The 11,870-nt window shown below is 44.8% G+C and overlaps 1 long non-coding RNA gene across 1 annotated transcript; it reads right to left on the minus strand.

Annotated features, from left to right (window-relative positions):
- Nucleotides 1-7,959: 7,959 nt before the first annotated feature.
- Nucleotides 7,960-11,821, minus strand: LOC129667927 (uncharacterized). The gene is made up of 2 exons (XR_008718841.1): nt 11,580-11,821; nt 7,960-9,496 (listed from the first exon to the last, which is right to left on the minus strand). It is a non-coding gene; the product is annotated as an uncharacterized LOC129667927 (long non-coding RNA).
- Nucleotides 11,822-11,870: the final 49 nt, after the last annotated feature.

Here is an 11,870-nt window from a genome sequence, read left to right on the forward strand (position 1 = left end):
GTGCATGAACACTCATGCACACATATACGATAGATAGATAGATAGATAGATAGATAGATAGATAGATAGATAAATGTGAAAAAATTTAAGAAAGTTCTCTCCTTGGAGTCACTAATTATTTGCCTCTGCAAATATTTTTACCTTACCTCAAAGTATTTATTTGAAAAAAAAAAAAAAAGAAACGTGGAAGAAGAGTTGGAGGGTGAAAGATGAGATGCAGAGGCAGGCAGGGTTGGGCATCATGGGATATGCCTATAATTCCAGCACTCAGGATCAAAAGTTCAAGGCCAAGACAAGTGTAGCACATGCCTTTAATTTCAGTATTTATGAAGTGGATATAGAAAGACCAAGGGTTTGACACCAGGCTACGCTACATGATAACCTACTTTAATAAAATAGAGTGAAGTTGCCTGAGAATACAGTGCAGTCAGGAAAGTGCTTGGCACCCAAGCTTGGTGACCTGAGTTGGATCTCTGACGTCTATACACAAAGCTAGGCACAAGGACACTGGAAAGGTAGGGACAGGTGGATCCCCAGGGCTGGCTGGCTAGCTTAATCCACAAGCTCTGGGGACAGCTCCTGCAGAAGGACATCGTGGACTTGACACATATGAACACATACACACAACCATAAAAACATTCAAGGCCAGCTTGAGCTACACAGTGAATACCAATCCAGCCGTGGCTGCATAGCAAGATTCTGTCTTAATTGCCTCTGCCCCAGCAAAACAAACAAACAAACAAAAAAAAAAAAAACACACACAAAAAAAAAAAAAAAAAAACAAAAACACAAAAAACAGAAATAGAAATGAAGGGAAATGAGAAAGAGGGAAGGAGAGAGAGAGAAGGAATGTGAACTGGGGAAAATAAGAAAGGGGCCAAAATAGTATGAAGGCAGTAACTACCTAGCCCTAGCTAGGGACTCAAAGGAGCCAGCTTGGATTCATATTTTTGTTATGCCAACTCGCAGATTTATTCAACAAAATTGAGTGAACAGCACAAATAAGTCCCTGTTCTTGAGGAGCAAATGGCCCTCGGAAGTCCCTGCGTTCTCTCACAAGCCTCTCTTGATTGGGCTCCCATTCCTGGCAGCCAAATGCACCCTGACAATGACAGTGATTGTGAGAGGAACAGATGAGAGGATCCAGAGAATCGAGGAGAGGGCCAAGTGAACATCAGCCAGTCAGTCAAACTCGATTTGCATTTTTATGCTTCCTTCCAGAATTTTCCACATGCAAACACATTTCCCCTCAACAAAGCAGTCTTCCTATATATAGGTTGCTCTGTAACCTGCTTTTCCTCATCTAATAATACAAGTGTATCAGACATATATTTAACTTATGCACACCTAACTATCTGTTTGGTACAGAGAGAAAGGAAAAAAGAAAAGAATTGAACAGTGAAAGTCATCTGGAGGAAAATAATGAAGATGGCCTTTTTGTGACTCAAATGTCTGCTAGGCAATGTTCAGGTTGATGTCGGTCAATAAGGAGCAGTAGGCAGACCAGTGGGTTGGCTCTGTGTAGAGAGGCTTGCACCGCCAAACCTGACAGCCTGAGTTTGCTCCCTGGAGCCTACATGGTGAAATGAGGGAACTGACACCCAGTTTGCAGCAGGACATCCACACATGCAGTGGCACTCTTGTACCTACACATACAGCACACATACAACATACATACATACGTGTGATTAAACTTAGAAAAAGAAGGAAAGACTGGGACACAATCCTGTCAACCTAATACTTGGGAGGTGGATCTGGAGGATCAGAAGTTCAAGGTCAGCCTCACAAGGCACTACACACGCTGTTAACAGCAGCACCTAGAAAGCAGAGAAAGGTGGACTTTCAGGCAAGCCTGGTCTACACAGCCACACAGCCGTGACAGGCTAATCAAGACTACATAACAAAACCGTCTCAAAAACAAAACAACAATTCAAAAAGTTCAAGGTCATCCTCGGTTATACAGCAAATTTTAGCAGAAAGAAAGGGGTGTGGTGGGGCTAGAGAGATGACTCAGAAGCTAATTCCTTTTCTTCAGTGGCCCCTCCCCACCTTTGCTTGGCTCCAGCAGCTCTCAAAATCTGTCCTCTAGGACCTGACACCTTTTTCTGGCTTACCAAGCACCTGTACTCACACCTGTGTACACAAACACACACACACACACACACACACACGCATAATTCAAAATAAAATGAATATTTTTAAAGGGAGGGAGAGAAAGAGAGAGAAAGGGGGTGAGAGAGAGAGAGAGAGAGAGAGAGAGAGCGCTTAGTGGTGTGTGCCTGTAAAACCAGAACTCTGGAGACAGAGGCATAAGGATTTCCCAGCACTTCAAGTCAGTTAGGGATACACAGTGAAACTTTGTCTCGAGAAATGGGTGTAGGTGTGGGGGCTGGAGAGATGGCTAGTTGACTAAAAGCACCAGCTGCTCATCCAGAGGACCCAAGTTCAGTTTCCAGCACTCATATGATGGCTCACAATGATCTGTAAAGTTCCAGGAAATCCAACATCCTTGTTTGGCCTCCGACAGTACTGCATGCACTGACATACAAGCAGACAAAACATTCATACACATAAAATAAAAATAAAGTGTTTTTTTTTAACAGAAGGGAGAGGTGAGGAGAGAGGGAGGGAGGATGGAAGGAAGAGGGTGGAGGGAAGAAAGAAGAGAGAGAGAAAGGAAGAAAAGATGGCTCAGCTGGTAAAGATGATGGTCAACCAAGCCAGGTGGTGGTGCATACCTTTAATCCCAGCATTCAGAAGACAAGCCTCATGTACACAGTGAGTTTCAGGACAGTCAGAGCAACATAGAGCGACCCTGTCTCGGAAACACACATAAACACACACATTCAGTGATGGCCACCAAGCGCGATGATCTGAGCTGGACTCCCTGTACCCACAAAATGGAAAAGATAACCTGTTCCACCTCCACATGTATGTTGTAATGTATGAAATTCTATACATACATAAATGTCATGAAAATTATATAGAAGAAAGAAGAAAGGAGGGAGGGAAAAGAGCCATCTCCTCCTACACTGCACTCTAGAAGTCGGGGGGCACTCAAGAAGTCTGGGTGGATCTCAGCCAGGTGGTGGTGGTGGTGGTGGTGGCGGCGGCAGCAGCACTCGCCTTTAATCCCAGCACTTGGGAGGCGGAGGCAGATGGATCTGTGAGTTTGAGGCCAGCCTGGTCTACAGATTGAGCTCCAGGACAGCCAGAGCTACATAGAAAAACCCTGTCTCAAGAAAGAAAAAGGAGGAAAAGGACGGGGGGGGGGGGGGGGGGGGGGGGGGGGGGGGGGGGGGGATGATGACAAGGGCGAGGAGGAGGAAGAGGAGTAGTCTGGGTGCAGCCTTGAGTTTCTGCTTTTCTAACCTAACACCCATCCTTCCCAGTTCCCAGCTCCATAGTGTTAACAGCACAGTCTCTGAGCAGCTATTCTTAACCTGTGTCTTGTGAACCTCAAAAATTTACACAAGGTGTGCGCTTTTTTATTTCACCTCTTTATTTTACTTATTTGATTTTTCCAATCAGGGTTTCTCTATGCACTCCTAACTGTCCTGGACAAGGCTGGCCTCAAACTCAGAGATCCACCTGCTTCCCTCCTAAATACTGGGATTAAAGATGTGTATCACCGCTGCTACCACCACTCTGCTAATTTCACCTTTCTTTAGCTTTGCCCTTGCAGAGAACCTCAAACTTACAGCTATTCCAAGAATAAAGTAAAAAATCTCCTGTGTCCGTGTGGCCAGATCACCTGTTTGTACTTTACCAAGGCTCTTCAGGAAATTTTCTTCCCATGCAAAGATTCCCATGGAGCCCCCTGAGGCCCTAGGGGATAGTCCTGAGGAACAAGACAGTCTAAGATTGATAAAGTCTATGTACAAGGGATTGGAGAGATGGCTCAGTGGTTAAGAATGTCAGAACACGGTATAGGAATAAAGTGAGTGGAAAATTCTGAGTACAAGAGTCTTGTGGCCTCGGTTTCTTCAAAACATGAAACTGTTCTTAGATGTGTTTTTCTGTTACTCACAGATGTAGTGGATAAGGAGTCAGTTTGCTTCAGAATACTCCTTATTGCTTGCTGGTGTTATTCAATTAAATGTTTAAATTATCCTTTACGTGACTCTATAGAGAAACACATTTCGCCATGTCCTTGTGATTGTATACAGCCTGAACACATGAGGACTTTCAGGTAACCTTTCTTAACTCTCAGGGGATAAATTGTCTGAAGCTCTGAATAAAACTGGCTCCTGAATGAGACTTTAGTCTGCTTCCTTTACTGGCTCCATTCTCCCAGGTCCACCACCTGTAAATAAATCAGTGACAAAGAACAGCGGCTGTTCTTGCACAAGACCTGGGTTCCAGTCCCAGCAAACGTATGGCATTCCAGATCCAGAGGATACAATGCCCTCTTCTGGTCTCCTCGGGCACTGCATGTTCATATATGTTTGCAAAATGCCCATACACATCAAATAACAATAAGTAAGTTGTTTTTCTTTTTCTTTTTCATTTTTTTTTCCACAGACAGGGTTTCTTTGGCTGTCCTGGAACTCACTCTGTAGACCTCGAACTCAGAGATCCGCCTGCCTCAGCCTCCTGTGTGCTGGGATTAAAGGTGTGCACCACCACTGTCCAGCTGGTCTTTTTCTTTAAAGGATGCACACACACTCCCACAGCTGATAGAGTGCTTGCTTAGTATGAACAAACCTCCTGCACCTAGAAAGGCAAATGTGGAGGTACACACTTGTAATCCCAGCACTGTGCACACCAGGCAACCAGAAGAGAGGTCAGATCCCTCAGAGCTAGGGTTACAGGCATTACTTGCAGGCTGGGATCTGATCGCACAGTGTTTCCTAACTGCTGAGCCATCTCTTCAGCCCCAAGACGGGATCTTGTTGGTAGCCCAGATGTCCTCCTACCTAGGTGCTGGGATTGTAAAAGCACATGCCAGTAAGTCCAACAGTAAAGCAATTCTATTTATTTATTTTTGGTTTTTTGAGATAGAATTTCTCTCTGTAGCCTTGGCTATCCTGGAATTCACTCTGAAGACCAGGCTGGCCCCAAAGTCTCAGAGGTCCCCCTGCCTCTGCCTCCTTGAGTGCTGGGATTAAAGGTGTGTTCCACCATGCCAGGGCTCCAGCTTGCCTTTCTTAAGAAATGTTTTATTAGTTAGAAATAGTGACTTATTCCTTTCACCTGAGCATTCAGGAGTCAGAGTGCCCTGTGAGTTTAAGGCCAGCCTGGTATACAGAGTGAGTTCCAGGATAGCCAGAGCTACATAGTGAGATCCTGTCTAGAATAAAAAAGCAAAACAAGTTTTATTATCACTTTTTTCTGAGACAGGGTCTTAGGCGACCCAGGCTAGTCTCAAACTGACCATGTAGCCAAAGATGATCTTGAACTCCTGATCCACCGGTCTCCACTACCTGAGTGTTGGGATTACGTGTGTGAACCACACACTGGTTTGGCTTTATTTTTTGAGACAGGGTTTCTCTGTGTAGCCCTGACCATCGTGGACTATAGACAAGACTATCCTCAAACTCGGGAATTCACTGGTCTCTGCCTCCTGATTGCCTGGGGAAATGGCATGCACCACCACAGCCAGCTTTACAACTGTTTGTTTGTTTGTTTGTTTGTTTGTTTGTGGTGCTGAAGATTGAACCCAGGCTATGACTGGCAAGCCCTCTACCCACTGAACTACATCCCCAGACTGGGTTTTGAAGACCTTTTGTGGGCCAGTACCAGCTTTAACCTAGAAGACCATGAGTGCTAGGAAATAGAACTCTGGTTTTCTTTTTTGTTCTTGTTTTGGTTTGGTTTGGTTTGGTTTTGGTTTTTCCAGTCAGGGTTTATCTTTGTAGCCTGGGCTGTCTTAGACTAGGAGGGCCCGGTCTTGAACTCAGAGAGATCTGCCCATCTCTGCCTCCTGAATACTGGGACTAAAGGCGTGTGCCACTGCGCTGGGCTGGAACTCTGGTTTTCATACTTTGTGGTACACATTTTACTGACTGAGCCATACCATACCCCCTGACCCTGTTTACTTTTGACATGCATCTGGAGCATTGGCTTTGCAGCTCTGAAAGAAACCCTCAGTGGGCAGTGGTGGTGCACGCCTTTCACCCCTGAGCTCAGGAGGCAGAGGCAGGCAGATCTCTGAGTTCAAGGCCAGCCTGCTCTACAGTGGGAGCCCCAGGACAGCTGGGGCTACAGAGAGAACTCCTCTGTCTTGAAATTTAAAACAACAACAACAAAAAACAACCAGCCAACCAAACAAACAAACAAAAACAAAAAATGTGTTACCAAATGCAGAGCCTCTGTATTGTGCTCTGGGTTTATCACTAGAGGGAGCACCTGGTCCACTGACAGGCATATTTACAAAACAGATCCCACCCAAGATGACAAGGGATTCTTGTCTATTTCCTCAGATCAGCTGCAGGTACGGGTGGAAAGACAGTAAGTGACTGCTTGGAGAGACTCAGGATGTCATAGTGCAGGGAACCTTCTAGAATCCACACACAGCATAAAAGGATGCATAGGAAATAGAAGAGGACACAATGCTATTTGTCCGGGATTGCTACATACTTTGAAGATTGCTAATATCCAGGCCCATTCCTGACATCAACTGTTTCCTCTGTCATCAAAAGTCTTCCTCTGAGCTCTTATACAATTTCCTCCCTTGGTTCTTTTAACTCCCAATTCAAATGTCATCTTTTAAAAAAATATTTTATGTGTCTGTGTGGGTACCTGCATGAATGTATGTGTACTATATGTGTGCTGGTACCTGAAGAGGCCAGAGGGTATTGGATCCCTTGGAACTGCAGTTACTGGCAGCTGTGGGCCGCCTGATGTGGCCTCTGCAAGAGCAGTAGGTGTTTTTATTTCCTGAGCATTCTCCAATCCAAAATTACCTTCTCAATGAGATCTACCCTGTTTAAGTCTACAGTACCTTGCCAGCATTCCCAGACCTCTTCAGTGAGCTACAATTTTGACAGCAACTCATACCCTTCACATTAGTTACCTTTCTCACTTATGTGGCAAAATACCAGACAGAAGCAAATTTTTAATGTAGTGCATACATATATGTTCATAATTCTTGTTCCTGTGTCTGTATGAAGGCTTATATATGCGCATTCTGTGTGTCACTTCTCATGTACAGCTTCTGTGAGGGAGGGTCGCCTCTTTGCTGCTGCATGCACCAGGCCAGCTGCCCTCCCAGCTTCTGGGGCTCTCCTATTCTCCCCTGGGATTATGGATACATACTACTGTACGTGGCTTCTAGATGGATTCCATGAACTTTAGATCAACTCACTCTTGCAAGGCAAGTACTTTATCCCTCATCTTGTTTGAGACAGAGCGTCTTGTAGCACAGACTGGTGGACTGTTGGCAGGCCCTCTACCACTGAGCTATACTTCCAGCCCCTCACTGACAAAGTCTAGGCAGGCCCTCTACCACTGAGCCACACCCCAACCCATATCTTTTCATTTCAGATGGTCCTTTGAACATGAAAATTTTTGGTTTTGATGAAATCTTGTTTTCTTTTGCTGTTTTTTGGCATCATATGTAAGAAGCCATTGCCTAACCCAAGGTCATGAACAGTTACCCCTATGTATTTTTGTTTTGTTTGCTTACTGGTAATGCTAGAGTCAAAAAGGAGTGCTTCATCCAGCCAACTTGAGGCTTGTATCTCATTTCCAGACCAGCAGAAAACCTTAAGACAAAAATTTGTAAAATAAGGAGGCTGAGCCTAGCGCAGTGGCTGTAATCCCAGCACTCTGGGAGGCAGAGGCAGGCAGATCTCTGTGAGTTTGAGGCAGCCTGGTCTACAAAGAGAGGCCAAGGCAGCCAAGGCTATATAGAGAAACCCTATCTCAAAAAAAATACAAATAAGGCTGGACTGTAACCACTAGAAAGGCAGTTGGACCTGGGAGAATGGAACCAATAAATGAGGCAGACCAAAGTCTCTTGCAACAGCAAACTTTATTCAAAGCCTCAGACAATAATTCCAGTTGCTCTCAACCTTCCTAATGTTGTGACCCTTTAATATAGTTCCTGATGTTGTGATGACCCCCAACCATAAAATTTTTATTACTACTTCATAATTGTAATTTTGCTACTGTTATGAACTATAATGTAGAGATCTGTGTTTTCCAATGGTCTTAGGCAAGCCCTGTGAAAGGATCTTTTGACTCCCTTCCCAAAGAAACCTCTGATTTATGCCCTGAGGATTGAGAACCCCTCAATTGTACCATGAAGGAAAAAAAAAAAAAAAAGGTCATGTGAGTAAAGTTATCATGAGTTCAAGCTACATACAATCACAAGGACAAACTACACAAGGCAAAAAACATGTTTTTCCATAGAGATATATAAAGAATAGTTAAAACATTTAATTTAATAACACCAGTAAGCAAACTCACTCCTAGCCACTACACATGGGGAGAACACAGGAACATCAAAACACATTCCAAGAACAATTCTATTAAGAAACTGAGGTTACAAGACCTGTTTTTTTAGAGTATTCTTACAAGCACTCAGTTCCTGGACCCTGTTCTGACACTGAACAAATGGTTTAGTGATTAAGAGCACCCGTTGCTCTTACAGAAGACCTAAGTTCAGTCGCCAGCAACACATGGTGGTCCACAACAATCAGTAACTCCAGTTCTAGGGGATCTGACACCCTCTTCTAAACTTCCTGGCCACCAGGTATGCATGTAGTACACATACATACATACATATATACATACAGGCAAAGCACTCATGTGCATAATAAATAAATTCTTTTTAAAAAAGAATTGGTGAAAGAAAATAGGTTTCATTACAACTACGGCCAGAATTAGTCAGGAAAAAGGGTCCTTGGTTTCTTTCTGCTTTCCCTTTAACAAAGCCACAGTTTTACAGAAAATAGGAAACAAGACTCAGGAAATATGCTCATGCAGATTTAGCTTTGAGACAGGTTGTCAGAACTGTAAAATGTCTTCCTGCAAGATGAGTTGCTATTACTCTGGAGTCAGCCTGTTCTCTCCCAAGCCCGGGATTCCTGGAGACAGTGTAATTCTCTCTGGATCTCTGCCATGCTATCATAGTTCAATGGAAGTGACTCTAGGTGTATATGGAGGGCAGGTCCAGGAGGTTAACTAAGGGTGAGGGACCTGAATGTGGGTAGTATCATCCCATAGGCTAAATGATGGGTAACGGGAATGAGTTCAGGGTGAGGTCAGGAAGTAGGGTCCGGTGATCTCTGTGAATTCATGGCCAGGCTGGTCTACACAAGAGCTCCTGGCCAGCTATGGCTACATAGTGAAATTCTGTCTCTCAAAAAACTTAACAGAAGTGTATGTGGGAGGAAAAGAGGGAGGAACCATTTTCTGAAGGTGTATCTCTTCTTATGCTTCCTTGTTGTCATGATTCTGATCAGCTTCTTTACTCCACACCTTCACCACAGAGGACTGAAACTTCAGAAACCATGAGCTAAAATAAGTATTTTTCTCAAGTATTTGTCTAAAATATGAAAAAAAGACAAAAGTTTAACAGAGTCAGCAAGCACTCTACCACTAGTCTATACTTCCAGTCCCCATGTTTTGTTTCTGTTCCTATGAGTTTTATAATTTTTGTTCTCTGAGTCAGGTCTTTGATTAATTTCAATTTTTATGTATACTATGAAAAATAGCATTTTTCTTTTCTGAAGATTTATTTACTTATTATTTATACATTATTCTGCAAGCATGTGTGCCTGCCAGGCAGCGGAGGGCATAGGATCTCATAATAGATGGCTATGAGCCACCAAGTGATTGCTGGGAATTGAACTCCGGACCTTTAAAAGAATAGCCAGTGCTCTTAACCTTTGATCCATCTCTCCAGCCCCCCCCATAGCATTTTTCAAAGTTTTGTAGTGTACAAGATTTCATTTTATTTTCATATCGTATATAATAATTTGCTCATCACCCCCACCCCATATTAGCCTGACCTGTCTCCCCTTTTTAAATGTTTTTGACTATAGTTCACAGCATGAATTGTTGTGGGGTTTTTTTTGAGCCAATTCAGTAAAGACTGTCACAAGTATATGATCCAAAATGACTGTATTGAAAAGCTATACTGTTCATCTAAGTGAGTCACTCTGATTATCTTTCCCTTATCTCCCTTTCCTTCCCCTCTTTAGGTTTTTCTATTATTATTATCTTTTCTTTATTTAGATAGACTCTCACATAGTCTCAACTGGTTTCAACCTTGCTATGTAGCCAAAAAAAGGCCTTGAAGTTTTGATCCTTCTGCTTCCATCTCCCAAATATGCTGGGATTACAGACATGTACTACCAAACAGTTTTAAAGTATTTCTGGAGCTGGAACCCAGAGTTTCCAATGTGCTCTACAAACACTCTACCACCGGGCTACAAGCAACCTTTTTTAGGCTCTGCATTTGTGTGTGTTGCTGTTGTTTGAAACAGGAACTCGTAAGTCCACACATTATGATGCCTGTCCTGTGCAGGCACCCCTCTGTTCTTCTGCCTCGAATTCCAATCTCTGACAGGGAAGAAAACCTATTGTGTCTCAGAGGTGCTAGAGTAGTCTTAGCACCTATGGCTCCTCCCAGCGCTTCTCACCCAGCCCCACAACTTCTCAACCTTGGGCTGGGCTTTAAATCTCTTCCCTCAGCTTGGGAGTCCTTACTTAATGCAGCCATTTTGTTTAACAGCTCTCTCGGCCTCTTGATCTGAGGGTCCACTCTTGATCTACTTGACCCTGCTCTCTCTTCTCTTCCTCTCTCACCCTCCTGCCATGGTTCAGTCTGGACCCTTCCATATGCGTCTGGCTGTTATCTCCCTCATATCTACAACAAATCCTGCTCTGCTACTATATCTAGGTGTGATGTCCTTATTTTTCAGTACCCTGTTACCCTCAAGTTCCATATCCAGTTCTCCTTGCACGTCATTTCCAAAGGTCTGCCCTGAAACTTCAGCCAGGTTTTCAGGCAACTGAAAGACTTGACAGACACCAAAGACAGTACTCCCAGACTAGATAGACCTGACTAGGGGCCAGTCACAGAGCCACACCCTAAGGCTGAGAGAATTCCCTGACTTCTTCCCTGGCATCCCAAAGTATCCCAGAGTTTACTAGCTACGAAAGAGACTTAAGGGTAACAAAGGTGTCACAAGTCATACTCTAGAGGACCAGGAAGTTCAAGCCTTCAGAGACATTTAACCTGATTTTGAGGTGTTATCTTAACACGTACATAGGGACCACAGCACAAAATGGCGCCGCATAGACAATTTCAGATGGATATCCGGCTTCCGCCTCTCCCTGGCTTCCAGGCCGGGTTGCCAGCCTCAGCGGGTACTTATTTGTATACACGGAAGAAACTGAGAAATTTCATTGGCCAGGGGTAGCGTCTATCACGGTAAAATGGCTTCCCTTTAGAAGCTCTCCGTTCCTACGCGCCCCACAAGCCCGGACCACGAACATCCCTCTCTATTGGTCGGGGCCCCTTCAGTCACGCGTTTAAGCCCCCCAAATCCCGCCTTCCATCGCCCCGCCCCGTCCCCTGGACGACCGTTAGTCTTTCTCGAGGCCGGAGCGCGCGCGCGTACCCCGAGCCGTAGCGGCGTCTCATTCAAACGGGCCAATCAGCGGCCGCGTGGCCCCGGGAGCTGCCGCCTTTCTCTCCCTCCGAGTGTTCCGCTGCTTGGTTCTCCCAGGCCGCCTCCTCAGCCGGCGTGAGCCCTCATTGGATGGCCCGCTCCACAAACTCGATTCGAACTTCTCCCCTTCTTCTGAGAAGAGCGGAGGAGAGCGCGCCGACCGTCAGGCAACGTGCGCGCTGACGTACGCGGTCGAGACGCGTCGCGGGGTGGGCGGGGCCTGCGAGTGGCTATAAAAGC

Source organism: Psammomys obesus, unplaced genomic scaffold (genome assembly GCF_907164565.1).
Source record: "Psammomys obesus unplaced genomic scaffold, mPsaObe1.curated_primary_1811, whole genome shotgun sequence".
Taxonomy (NCBI): Eukaryota; Metazoa; Chordata; class Mammalia; order Rodentia; family Muridae; genus Psammomys; species Psammomys obesus.